Consider the following 12,054-nt stretch of genomic DNA (forward strand, 5'->3'; position numbering starts at 1 on the left):
ACATGTGTGCATGCCCCCAAATCCCACCAGGATAGAGAAATAGAGAAGGGATAGTGTGACCATGCCCCATTAAAGGGAGCTGCTTCTCCTCCCTTTTTCTCTGGTAAGCACATGTGCCCTTTGACATAAAAAAAATAAGCCCTCCAGTTTTCTACAGGTACAAGGTTCCCAGTATCCTGGCGGGTGAGCAGCGCCGACTCAATACAGTCCGCCTTCCACCGTGCTTTGTCCTTTGCCCCACAGCCCACCACCTCCCCGGTGCTGCTGCTCCAGGCTGCACATCTGTGCTTGCAGCAGAACATGGCGGAGCATAGGGAACTCGACCTGAAGAGCACCAAGCAGAACACTGGAGTGTGGCTGGTCAAGTTTCCTAAATATCTGTCGCAGCAGTAGGCTAAAGCTCCTGGAAGAGGTGCAGTTGGGAAACTGCAAACTGCCAAGAATCAAGGAAGGACTGAGGTGTCATTTACTTTGAATGAGGATCTTGCATATGTTTATGATATTGGCAAAAAACCATCCTCCATTGGTGCTCCTAAAAAACATCCACTTGTGGGAACCAGCAGTTAGCGTAATGGCTATGTCGCTGGACTCCCACGTAGTCGACCACGGTTCATGTCCCGGACCCGGTGGCTTAAAACTCACGCCGGGCGCGTGTGCGTGCGTGCCCAAGATCCCGAGAGGAGAATGGAGGAGAAGGGATTGCGGCGTGACCATCCCCCCTGGGGAGTGATTTCTCGCTTTCTGTCTCTATGTCTCTCTCTGTCTGTCTGGCGAGCGCACGCGCCTTACAGTGAAAATCTCTCCAAAAAAAAAAAAAAAAAAAAGCATCCACTTGTCTTGCAAAGTGTTGGAGTCCAGACATTAACAGTATTTACTGAGAGCTCATCAGAAAAGCTCTCGTTGGAAGAACAGTAGTACAAAGAGCTGAATGCTGATCTGCTGCCAGTGACAACTACGTGAAATTAAAGAGATTGCAAATAGAAGAATCTTCTAAACCTGTAAGGCTGTCACAACAACTGGACAAAGTGGTAACGATTATAAACCTGCTGCTAATCATCCATACAATATTGAATATAAAAGTAAAAAGAAAGAAGATGGACAGCGAGCTTGTGCTGATCAACAACACATCTTAGACAATAGTGTTTTTGGCCTTTGAGAAACGTCGATATTACAATCTCAAGGACTTGGTAGACATAACAGAACAACCTGTGGTGTACCTGAAGGAAATCTTGAGAGAAACTGGTATTCAGAATGTAAAAGAGATCCACGAAAACACATGGGAGCTGAAGCCAGAGTACAGACATTATCTAGCGGCATCCTGCTGGAACAAGTGCAGGGTGGTGCTTGCGCACGGCAGTGCCCTGCAAGGCTGGGCACCACCATGTGTTTGTGAGGTAATGACTGCTACGTTCACTTCTCTCCATACATTTTTTTTTTTTGGAGAGGTTTTCTCTATAGGGCGCGTGCGCTTGCCAGACAGAGAGACAGAAAGTGAGAAATCACCCTCCAGGGGGGATGGTCACACGGCAATCCCTTCTCCTCCATTCTCCTCTCGGGATCTTGGGCACGCACGCACATGCGCCCGGCGTGAGTTTAAGCCACCGGGTCCGGGACGCAAACCACGGTTGACTACGTGGGAGTCCAGCGACATAGCCATTACGCTAACTGCTGGTTCCCTCTCCATACATTTTTTAAATCTATGATGCTTGTAAAATTTCTTAAGTTTTTTTTTTTTTTTGAGAGGTTTTCGCTATAGGGCGCGTGCACTCGCCAGACAGAGAGAGACACAGAGACAGAAAGCGAGAAATCACCCCCCAGGGGGGATGGTCACGCCGCAATCCCTTCTCCTCCATTCTCCTCTCGGGATCTTGGGCACGCACGCACACGCGCCCGGCGTGAGTTCTAAGCCACCGGGTCCGGGATGCAAACCGCGGTCGACTACGTGGGAGTCCAGCAACATAGCCATTACGCTAACTGCTGGTTCCCACATTTCTTAAGTGTTTTTTGAGGAGAAAGAAAAATTTATTTATAGGCTTAATTCGTATTAAGCCAGATTATTTATGATGGGAAAGGGGTTGAAGGGTTAAGAAGAGTTTTCTTAAAAATTAACTTTTAAAATGTAAAATTAGGACATGTTTCCTAAATAAGGACTATCTGTCCTTGCTGTATCTCTGAGAAGTCGAGGTGCTACAGACCCAGAGTGAAGGGTGTAAAGAAAATGAAAGTCAACTACAGAAACTTGCAAAAGGAATAAAAAGCCAGTTTCTCACTCAGAAGGGAAAAATAAAAAAGAAAGCTGTCGGGCTGCGCTGAGAATTCACAGAGAGCTAAGGCCAGCTAGGAGCTGGGGCAAAGGTTCCAATGCCTGAGAACAGGAACCACATTCACCCTACTCATGGTTAAGGCGGGGTGAACTGAGAGTCCTGGGTGTGAAGCCAGAACTGGAGACCATCTTTCTTGTTCAAGGATAGGGGTTAAAATGCTTAGACTTCTATCCAGAAATGTATCTCTGGCCCTCAGCAAGAGAAAGATACAAGAGCACCTGCATGACTCGAAGTGACTCACTCGATATCCAGAATTTACAGGTTGTAACTTAATACAGTCTTACCATATGATCCAGCACTTAGGGTCCTAGGTATTTACTCAACTGAGTTGAAAACTTACATCTAAACCAAAACTTGCATGCAAATGTTTATAGAAACTCTATTCATAATTTCCAAAAACTTGGAACAACCAAGACATCTGTCATTATGAACAAATTGAACGAATGAATAAACTGAGGTATATTTATATAATGCATTCTTATTCAGTGTTAAAAATATGCTCTAAAGGGCCAGCAGGTGGCGTGCTGGTTAAGGGTGCTAAACATGGCCGACCACAGCTCGAGTCCCAGACCTGGTGGCTTGCTCTCTCATTTTCCCTCTCTCTCTCTCATTTGGTCCCATTCTGCTCAAATTAAAATAAATAAATACATTTTTAAAAGTTAAAATAGTGGTCCAGCATGGTGGCATACCAATAACACAAGTGCTCCACAAGGCTGAAAGCCACATGTCAACCTGTCAACCACAGGTTCGGATCCTCGGGTCAACTTGCCAACACACTAGGCACACACAGGCACCTAGAATTTTGAGGAACTGGAGGACTGAAGAAAGGGGCCTGTAGTATGACAAGACCTTGTCAAGGATGCTTCCCTCTCTCTCTTCCCACCCCTCCATGCATGTTCTCTATCATAAAAAAAATAATAAATGTATGAATGTATGAGCCATGAAAAAAGCTTAGAAGCTTTTTCCTTTTTCTTTTAGCTTTTGCTATAGGGCATGTGTGCCTGCTGGAGACAAGAGACGGAGAGAGGGAAAGTGAGAAATTACCACTCCCCAGGAAGGATGGTCACACCGCAACCCCTTCTCCTTCATTCTCCTCTTGGAACTTCGGGCACATACACACACAAGGCTAAGATGTTTTTAAAGCCACCAGGTCCAGGACTCAAACTGCGTGGTTGGCCATGTAGGCCCCGACTACCTTAAACCCCATGGCATCTGCTAGACCCATTTCTTTTTTATTACCAGAGAGTGCATAAATTCACCAGAGAGAAACAGACTGAGAAGAAGGGGGCAGGAGAGAGCGTACTACCCAGTGGGGCGTGGTCGTGTTGCACTCCCTTCTTCTCTACTCCCTCATTCTGTTGGAACCTTAGGCATACACGCACATTTGCCAGGTGTGTTTTTCAAGCTGCTGAGTTATGGACTCGAACTGTGCAGGGAGCTACATGGGATCTGGCTCTGCTGGCCACTAAGCCACAGGGCTCACTCACTCTCTCTGGTAAGCACACGTACCCTATAGCAAACTTAAAAATAATAGTAATAATAAGAAAAAGTATAAATATAATTAGTTTTTTAAAAGATTTTATTTTATTCATCATTATCATTTTTCAGTTTGATCAGAGAGAGAGAAAGTAAGAAAGAAAGCTGCCAGGTCTGGGATTCTAACCACAGTCGGGCATATAAGAATCCAACAACCTAACTACCACACCACCTGCTATCCCCTAAATATATGATTCTTAAAAAAAAAAAAGAAGAAGAAGAAGAAAAGAAAAGGAAAGGAAAGGAAAAGAAAAAAGAAAATCACCACAGATACCCCACCTTCAACAAATGCCATCCTAATCAGCCAGCAACCATCAGCATTGAGGCAAGACCCTACCAGTAGAAAGATGACAACTTACTCAAGGCTCAGATGCTCCTTAGCACTTTCTAGCAGTAACATTTTTTATAAAGAATTATTTTAATTTTATTTATTATTATTATTTTCTAGTTTGATCAGAAAGAGACAGAGAAAGAGAGGGAAAGTGAGAAAGCAAGCCACAAGGTCCAGGACTCGAACAGTGGTTGGACATGTGAGAGTCCAGGGCCTTTAACCACCATGCCACTTGCTGGTCCCAGTAACATTCTTTTTATTTTTAGAAAAAAGATTTTTGCTATAGGGAGCGTGTGCTTGCCAGAAAGAGAGAGAGACAGAAAGTGAGAAATCACTCTCCCTGAGTACGGCCACACCACAATCCCTTCTCCTTCATTCTCCTCCTGTGGTTTGGGGCATGAACGCATGCACACATGCCCAGCCTGAGTTTCAAGGCTCCAGGTCCAGGACTTAAACTGACTTGAACCATGGAAAACTACATGGGAGTCCAGTGACATAACCATTATACCATCTGCTGGTACCAAAATTTTTTTTTGTTACGTTTTTGCCATAGGGCGTGTGCACTCACTATTGAGAGACAGAAAGGGAAAATGAGAAATCATCCTCGTCCACTCCCCGGGGATGGCCATGCCTCAATCTCTTTTCCCTCATTCTCGTCTTGTAATTTTGGGTGTATATACACACACACACACACACACACACACACACACACACACATGTTTTTCAAGCCACTGGGTCTGGGACTTGAATTGCACAGTTGGCCATGTGAGATCCAACAGCCTTAACCACCACCTGCTGGTCCAAGATACATGCACTGCTTTTAGAATAATGCTATTGTATATGAAATAGACTACTATACAAAATAAGCATAAGTTTTATATACACTAGGAAACCAAAATTCCTAGGACTTGCTTCATTGCGATATTGACATTATGGCAGTCTGAGCCCCATCCTGCAATAGCTCCAAGGCATGCCTGCATTCTGCTGCTCAAATTTTGAAAATCTGGCTGTTGAGAGTCCTTTCGGGTTGGCTTGCAGGACCTAACGGTTCCCATCACTCTCAAGCATCTTCTTACTTTCTGGTAAGAAATTAAGCTGGTTCGGGTTTATCTTGTACTTTCCTTTCCCAGTTCTGAAATTCCTAGCCCATTTTTCCAAGGAGCCATGAATTCCTAGAAAATGCACTCCAAAGGTCAAGATCACGCATCTTCAGAGAAAAGGGCCTCGGGAGAGACTTACTTCACAGTGGTGCCCAAGAGAATGGAGAGGACTTTCCTCATCAGAAGGCACTGAGACGGCAAAACAGAGATGCCAAGGGCCAACGAGGGTTAACGTATTACTCAAGGCTGGCAAAGGACACATACCCATGTTGACGTCAGTAAGCATGGATGGCTTCTGTGACTCCTGGCCAAGTTCCCAAACAACACTGTGCAGGGAAGGCTGTCCAAGGTTCTCCCAGCACGGTGTCCACCTTTATCTTAGGATGCAGTCTCCCTGCCTTTGCACCAACTAGCCTCCTGTTCACAGCCTCAGAGTAGTTGTACCATGGCCTGAGCTGACCAGCAGCTTCCCCAGCAGGCTACTTCAGTAACTCGGTATCTGCCCCAAAACAGTGTCTAAACTTGCATTTCAAACGTTGGTTTCTTTTGACACCTTGCTATAGCAGTTTGTCGTGGGGCAGGCTGTAATAGGTCCCTGGGTGGATGTACGAACTGGTGTGTGTGGATTTCAAGTGACACCTAGTTAGGGAGCCATAGGAAGGAGCGATGTTTCTCTCTCCTCTGAGAATGGAACATTTCTTCCTTCAGGTTATGGACAAGTAGCCATGGAGGATCTCACTCAGGAAAGAGCCGCTGCTGTGTGACTGGATGCCCACTCGGCTGTGGCGGCTGAGAAAGGTGAGGAGAGCTGGGAACTGGCTTAGGCCTGCTCTCTGAGGAGGCGGCACCAGCTGAAGCAGCCCTTCACCAGCTGAGGGTATTGGCTACCAGCTGTGGCAGGGGGAGCCAATGGAACCTGCAGGTCAAATGACTGTCATGGGCTGTCATGGGGCATAGGGGGAGCCACACTGGGTGCCAGTGCTACAGTGAGTGTTGGGTCTCCCTCCCTTCCCAGCGACCAGCACCAAGGACCAGTCCCCTGACCTGGGCTCCCACTGCTGGTGCCCTAGGTGCCCTTGACATAATTAATAGTCACTTCTGAATGCTTGCATTGTTGGTTAGACTGATGCCAGCACATTTCTGTGTTCCAAGCAGGACCCAAAAGTGCTTGTTCCCAACAGCCTCCCCTACACAGTCACGCTGGTTCCGATGAGACTCACGTGCTCCCTGTGTGCTGAGACTGATGGGGACCCTCACAGCCACTCCTGCAAGCACCAGTCTTCCCTACAGAAAATGTGGGGAACACTCAGTGAGTCTCACACGGCATCACTCTGACCCCCACTTCTGCCTCCCTCTCCCACACTTTTTTTTTTTTTTTTGCTATAGGGCATGTGTGCTCGCCAGACAGAGAGAGACAGAGAGACAGAAAGCGAGAAATCACCCCCCGGGGGGGGGGGGATGGCCACGCCACAGTCCCTTCTCCTCCATTCTCCTCTTGGGATCTTGGGCACACACGCACACGCACCTGGCGTGAGTTTTAAGCCACCGGGTCCAGGACGCAAACCACGGTTGACTACATGGGAGTCCAGTGACATAGCCATTATGCCAACTGCTGGTCCCCCTCTCCCACCTTTAAGGACTTCTCTGATTTCACTGACCCACCTGGATAATTGAGGATAATCCCCTTCTTAAAGTCAGCTGGATAGTAACCTTAATTACACCTGCTGTCTTTATTTTTCTTTCTTTTTTGCTAGAGGGCACATGCACTTGCCAGAGAGACAGAGAGGCAGAAAGTGAGAAATCGCCTCCCTATGGGATGGCCACACTGTAATCCCTTCTCTTCTATTCTCCTCTCGGGATTTTGGGCATGCGCACGCACACCCGGCATGAGTTTTACACTCCTTGGTCCAGGATTCAAACCACGGTAGACGACATGGGAGTCCAGCAATGTAACTATTACGCCATCTGCTGGTCCCCCACTTCCTATCTTAACTCTCCTCTCCATGCAACTGCACACTCACAGGCTCCAGGGGTAGGAGATGACTATTTTTTTAAAAAAAGGTTTTTGCTATAGGGTGCATGCTCTCACCAGAAAGACAGAGAGACAGAAAGCGAGAAATCACCCCCCAGGGGGGATGGCTTCGCTGCAATCCCTTCTCCTCCATTCTCCCCTCAGGATCTTGGGCGCACACACGTGCGCATGCACACACACACACACACACACACACACACACGTCCGGCATGAGTTTAAACCACTGGATCCAGGACTTGAACTGCAGTCAATTACATGGGAGTCCAGCGACATAGCCATTACGCTAACTGCTGGTCCCAGACAGAGATGGGCATCTCTGAGGACCCTTAATCTGCCTACCACGATTCCCATGAGAATTTATGATAGCCTAGCTGTGCTTGGACAAGGCTGGGAAACTGGCGGCTCAGGAAGACTGAATTAGGAATCAGAAAAAGAAAGATCCTCCCAGCGATTATTCCAGAATGGAGTTTTTGTGCAATAAACAGCAGCCAGAGAAGGGAGGCCTGAGACATCAGAATTTGTGTGCCTCCCTCACCTAAATCACGCACAGGGAGCGTTTCCCAGAAAGTGAAAATGTTATGCAGGGTCAAGGAGGTCAAGTTCTCTCCCAGGACCAGTGGCAGTGTCTGGAATGAGCCAGAAGTCTAAAAGCTAACCTGTTATGAAGTCTGCCCAGGCCGAAAGGGCAACACTTCCGGCCTGCCCCAATGCGTGCTCACTTGCATAACTGAGCAAGCAACCCAGATGGCCAGGGCATGCCAGAAAACCTCCCACTTTCAGTCACCAGGTGGACAGTCACAGAAACTTTAGCCTGAGGAACTCTATTTGGAATGGAAATAGCTGTCTCTAGCTCCCCTAACAATCTTTCCAAAAGCACAGCTGAGCACCTTAGTCCAGCTTAAATCCTCCAGTGGCTTCATATATCCTGCAACAAGGAGGTCCATACTCAGAGCAAGACCAACCAGGCCCTTCACCGCTGCTGATCTGCCCTTCCAGCGTGCAGCTCACTTTGCTGAAAACACAACTATCTTTACATCCTCAAGGCCTCTAAACTCAATGCCCCTTCCTTCTCTTTCTGGAAACTAATGCACCCCTCAAGACCAGGTACTCCTTCCCTGGGATTCTCATTGGAGCTGTGCGTCCCCCTCCCCTCTCTATTCTCAGCCCTATTCTCACGAGCACCTGGAGGGTAGGACAACCATCATGTTCATACAAGTCCCAGGGACCTGCTGCTCAAAGGCCTGGCACAGGGTACGCTCCAGAACTGTGTGTCACATGAAGAAGGATTATAGGAGGCTGGCATGCTCTGCTTTTCCAGTTCCCTAAGAATTAGGAATTTGGAAGTAGAATCTGAGTGAGTTTCATTAATGCCTGAAATGGGATTGAGTCCACAATTAAAAGAAAACTCATGTTGGCAGATCGGATAGATTAATGGCATTCGTGGCTACAGTAATGGCCCTCCTGTATCCACACCGTTGGCCATGTGACTTCTTGCCTCCCCCCATTAAGTGGTGCAGTGGTTTTTCTCACCCCTGGTACCTGGACTGGCTTTGTGACTTGCTTTGGCCAACATAAGGCGGCAGGGGCAGTGTGTCCTTTCCAGTCCAGGCCTCTGGTGGACTTGACTGCTTTTGCCCTTTTCAGGACTCCTGCTTCTGCCAAGAGAACAAGCCTGGACTAGTCTGCAGGAGGAAGAGAGAACAAGCATGGGCGAGTCTGTGGATCACAGCCAACCTGCCACCTAAGGCCCTGCTTAATGGGCCAGCCCCCAGCTCAGCTGCCAAATGACCACAGAGCAGGCCTGCCTGACCTCAGCCAGGCCTGGTCCACATCAGCAAAACTACCCTCCCAACCCGTAGACGTGTGATCAGTAACAACGGCGATTGTTTTATGCTACTAAATTTGGACAAGTTTTGTTACACAGCATAATAGGTAACTGATAAAGGACTGTCGATGGCTGAGACGCAAATAAGCAATAAATGCTTGGGACCAGCAGTTAGCGTAATGGCTATGTCACTGGACTCCCATGTAGTCAACCGCAGTTTGCGTCCTGGACCCGGAGGCTTAAAACTCACACCAGGTGCGTGTGCGTGTGTGCCCAAGATCCCGAGAGGAGAATGGAGGAGAAGGGATTACAGTGTGGCCATCCCTCCTCCCCGGGAGGGGTGATTTCTCGCTTTCTGTCTCTCTGTCTCTCTCTGTCTGCCTGGCGAACACACATGCCCTATGGCAAAAACCTCTCCAAAATAAATAAATAAATAAATAAATTCTTGATTACTTAGGAAGTAGAAATGAGAGTTTGTTAAAGTTTTATTCCAAGAAAATTGAGGTCCTTTCCTCCTTTGATCTATGCACATAAAGATTGCTTATAATTTGCTTTCTCCTGGAGTTCACTTTGGGACTAGAAGCAGAAATGAACTCCAACATATTTTCCTGAGTGGAAATAATTAATTCAATGCTACCTAAAAATAAGAAAGCCATCAGAGACCTATTTTTTTGAGTCTGCCTAATGAGCCTGGTATTTATATTCTGGATGCTAATTTCAGGAACAAGTTGTAGGACTGGTGGAAAAGATCACTTGAGAAAGACCTTATTTGGAGCATGGAAAGTAAACACAAAGGCCAGCCAGTGGCGTGGTGGTTAAAGTGGTTAAAGTGGCTGGATCCCACATGGCCAACCACAAGGTTTGAGTCCTGGACCCAGGACTTGAAAAACATGTTAGGCGTGTGTGCACAGGTGCCCAAAATCACAAAAAGGAGGGAGATGGAGAAGATGGGGTTGCAGTGTGACCAGGTCCTGTGGGGGTGGGGGCTCTTTTTCCTCTCCCTTTCTCCTCTACCGCTCTTTCACATGTGCCCTCTAGAAAAAAAGAAACAAAGAAAAAGAAATTTAAATAAATAAATAAAAACAAAAACACGAGCCAGCCTGACCCTGAAGAGACGGCAGTGAGACAACAGGTCAGGGAGTCAAGGACAGGAAAGGTGAAGGAATGTGGGAAGGGTGGTGGCTGGCAGGTGACAGTCGCCTCCCTAAGACCTGGCTATCAGTTCAGCACACCCTGAGCACATTGATGGCTGCCTCCGATGGAACTGGTCTTGCTCCGGGCTTTCCCCACATAACTCAGTGGGCCTGATTCAAGGCTAATTTGGTACCGCCTCAAAGTGAACTTCAGAATTTTTCTTAGCAAAGGTGAGGAGGGAAGCAGAGGAGTTACTCTGATCCCTGAAATTCATCCTCTGCTCTGAGCCCAGTTCAGTCCTGCTGCCTCCCTAGCCACCTGCCTGAGGCCTCTGCCCTCCTCTGACTCCCACCAGTTCCTGAGAGCTGCTGAGCACATGTCTCAATGACCGGCTTGTCACGTAACTCGGTGTTACCAAACTCACTGAGGCTTTAAAATCATCTTATCCATATCACATGTAAATGCTCAGGATTCAAGAAAACTTTTAAGTAGAATCTGGGGGATCCAACCACTACGTATAACATGGCTTCCATGGAAAACGTGTTCTGTTTTAAAACAGCCAATCTGCAAAGGACCTTGGGCTGGAGCACTGGGCATTTCCGAGGAGGTTGGCTTTGAGCAGGAGAGAAGCATATCCCTCTGGAGGGTCTTTTCATTTTAACTAAGATACGCAGTCAGAGATGTTTTACATGATCTACCTGTTACTCTAGTTTATTTCAAACTTCTTCAGTTAGAATTGTCCCCACCTCTGATCCAGAAGACACCTCTCCTTTCTCTACACTGCAGTGAGGGTTGTTTTTGTTTTGTTTTGTTTTTGTTTGTTTGGGTTTTTTTTGAGAGGTTTTTGCTATAGGGCGCGTGCGCTCACCAGACAGACAGAGAAACAGAAAGCAAGAAATCACCCCCCAGGGGGGATGGCCACGCAGCAATCCCTTCTCCTCCATTCTCCTCTCGGGGTCTTGGACACGCACACACACGTGCCTCGTGTGAGTTTAAGCCACCGGGTCCGGGACTTGCACCACGGTCAACTACGTGGGAGTCCAGCGACATAGCCATTACGCTAAGTGCTGGTCCCAACTGCAGTGAGCTTTTGGTCAAAGATATTTTTCCCACCTCCCTCTTCACACATCTCAGCTCTTTATTTTTTGCTAGCTGGAACAAGACAGAGAGAGAGAGAGAAGGGGAGTAAGAAAGTGTCCCCATGGGGATGGTCACATTGCAATCCCTTTTCTTCTGTGTCTCCTTTCAGGATTTTGGTCACATGCACACATGTGCCTGCCATGTTTTTCATGGGTCTGGGTCTGGGATTCGAACCACACAGTCAGCCATATGAGATCCAGTGCCTTAACCACCATGCCATCAGCTGGCCCTATGCCAGGCTATTTTCCACAGCAGGTGCACCATTTTACCCTCCCACTAGCAGCTGGTGTGGGTTCCAATTTCTCCACATCTTCACCATCATTTGTTATCAACATATGAATTTTAACCCTCCCACTGCTGTAAAATGCCCGTGGTTTTGAGTCCTTCCCTACCCAGGCTTGGACTGTGCGCACACAGTAAGTACAGGTCAGGTCACCACAGTCTGAAGGTAGCAGGTAGGTAGAGGGGCGGGAACTGTGCGCGCGCGCACACACACACATACACACACACACACACACACACACTGTGCTGTGCGCTACAGGGAATAAAGGCTGAGTAAGAGACAATCTCTGCCCTTGAGGAGTGCAAGGTCCAGCCAAGGAGACATGACCTGGCTCTTCCATTGGCAGGAA

At 47.6% G+C, this 12,054-nt stretch overlaps 1 pseudogene; it reads left to right on the plus strand.

The window, feature by feature from the left end:
- Positions 1–300: 300 nt before the first annotated feature.
- Positions 301–5,564, plus strand: LOC102494689 (general transcription factor IIF subunit 2 pseudogene; annotated as a pseudogene).
- The last annotated feature ends 6,490 nt before the right edge of the window (positions 5,565–12,054 follow it).

Source organism: Tupaia chinensis, unplaced genomic scaffold (assembly GCF_000334495.1).
Source record: "Tupaia chinensis unplaced genomic scaffold, TupChi_1.0 Scaffold000063_1, whole genome shotgun sequence".
NCBI lineage: Eukaryota > Metazoa > Chordata > Mammalia > Scandentia > Tupaiidae > Tupaia > Tupaia belangeri.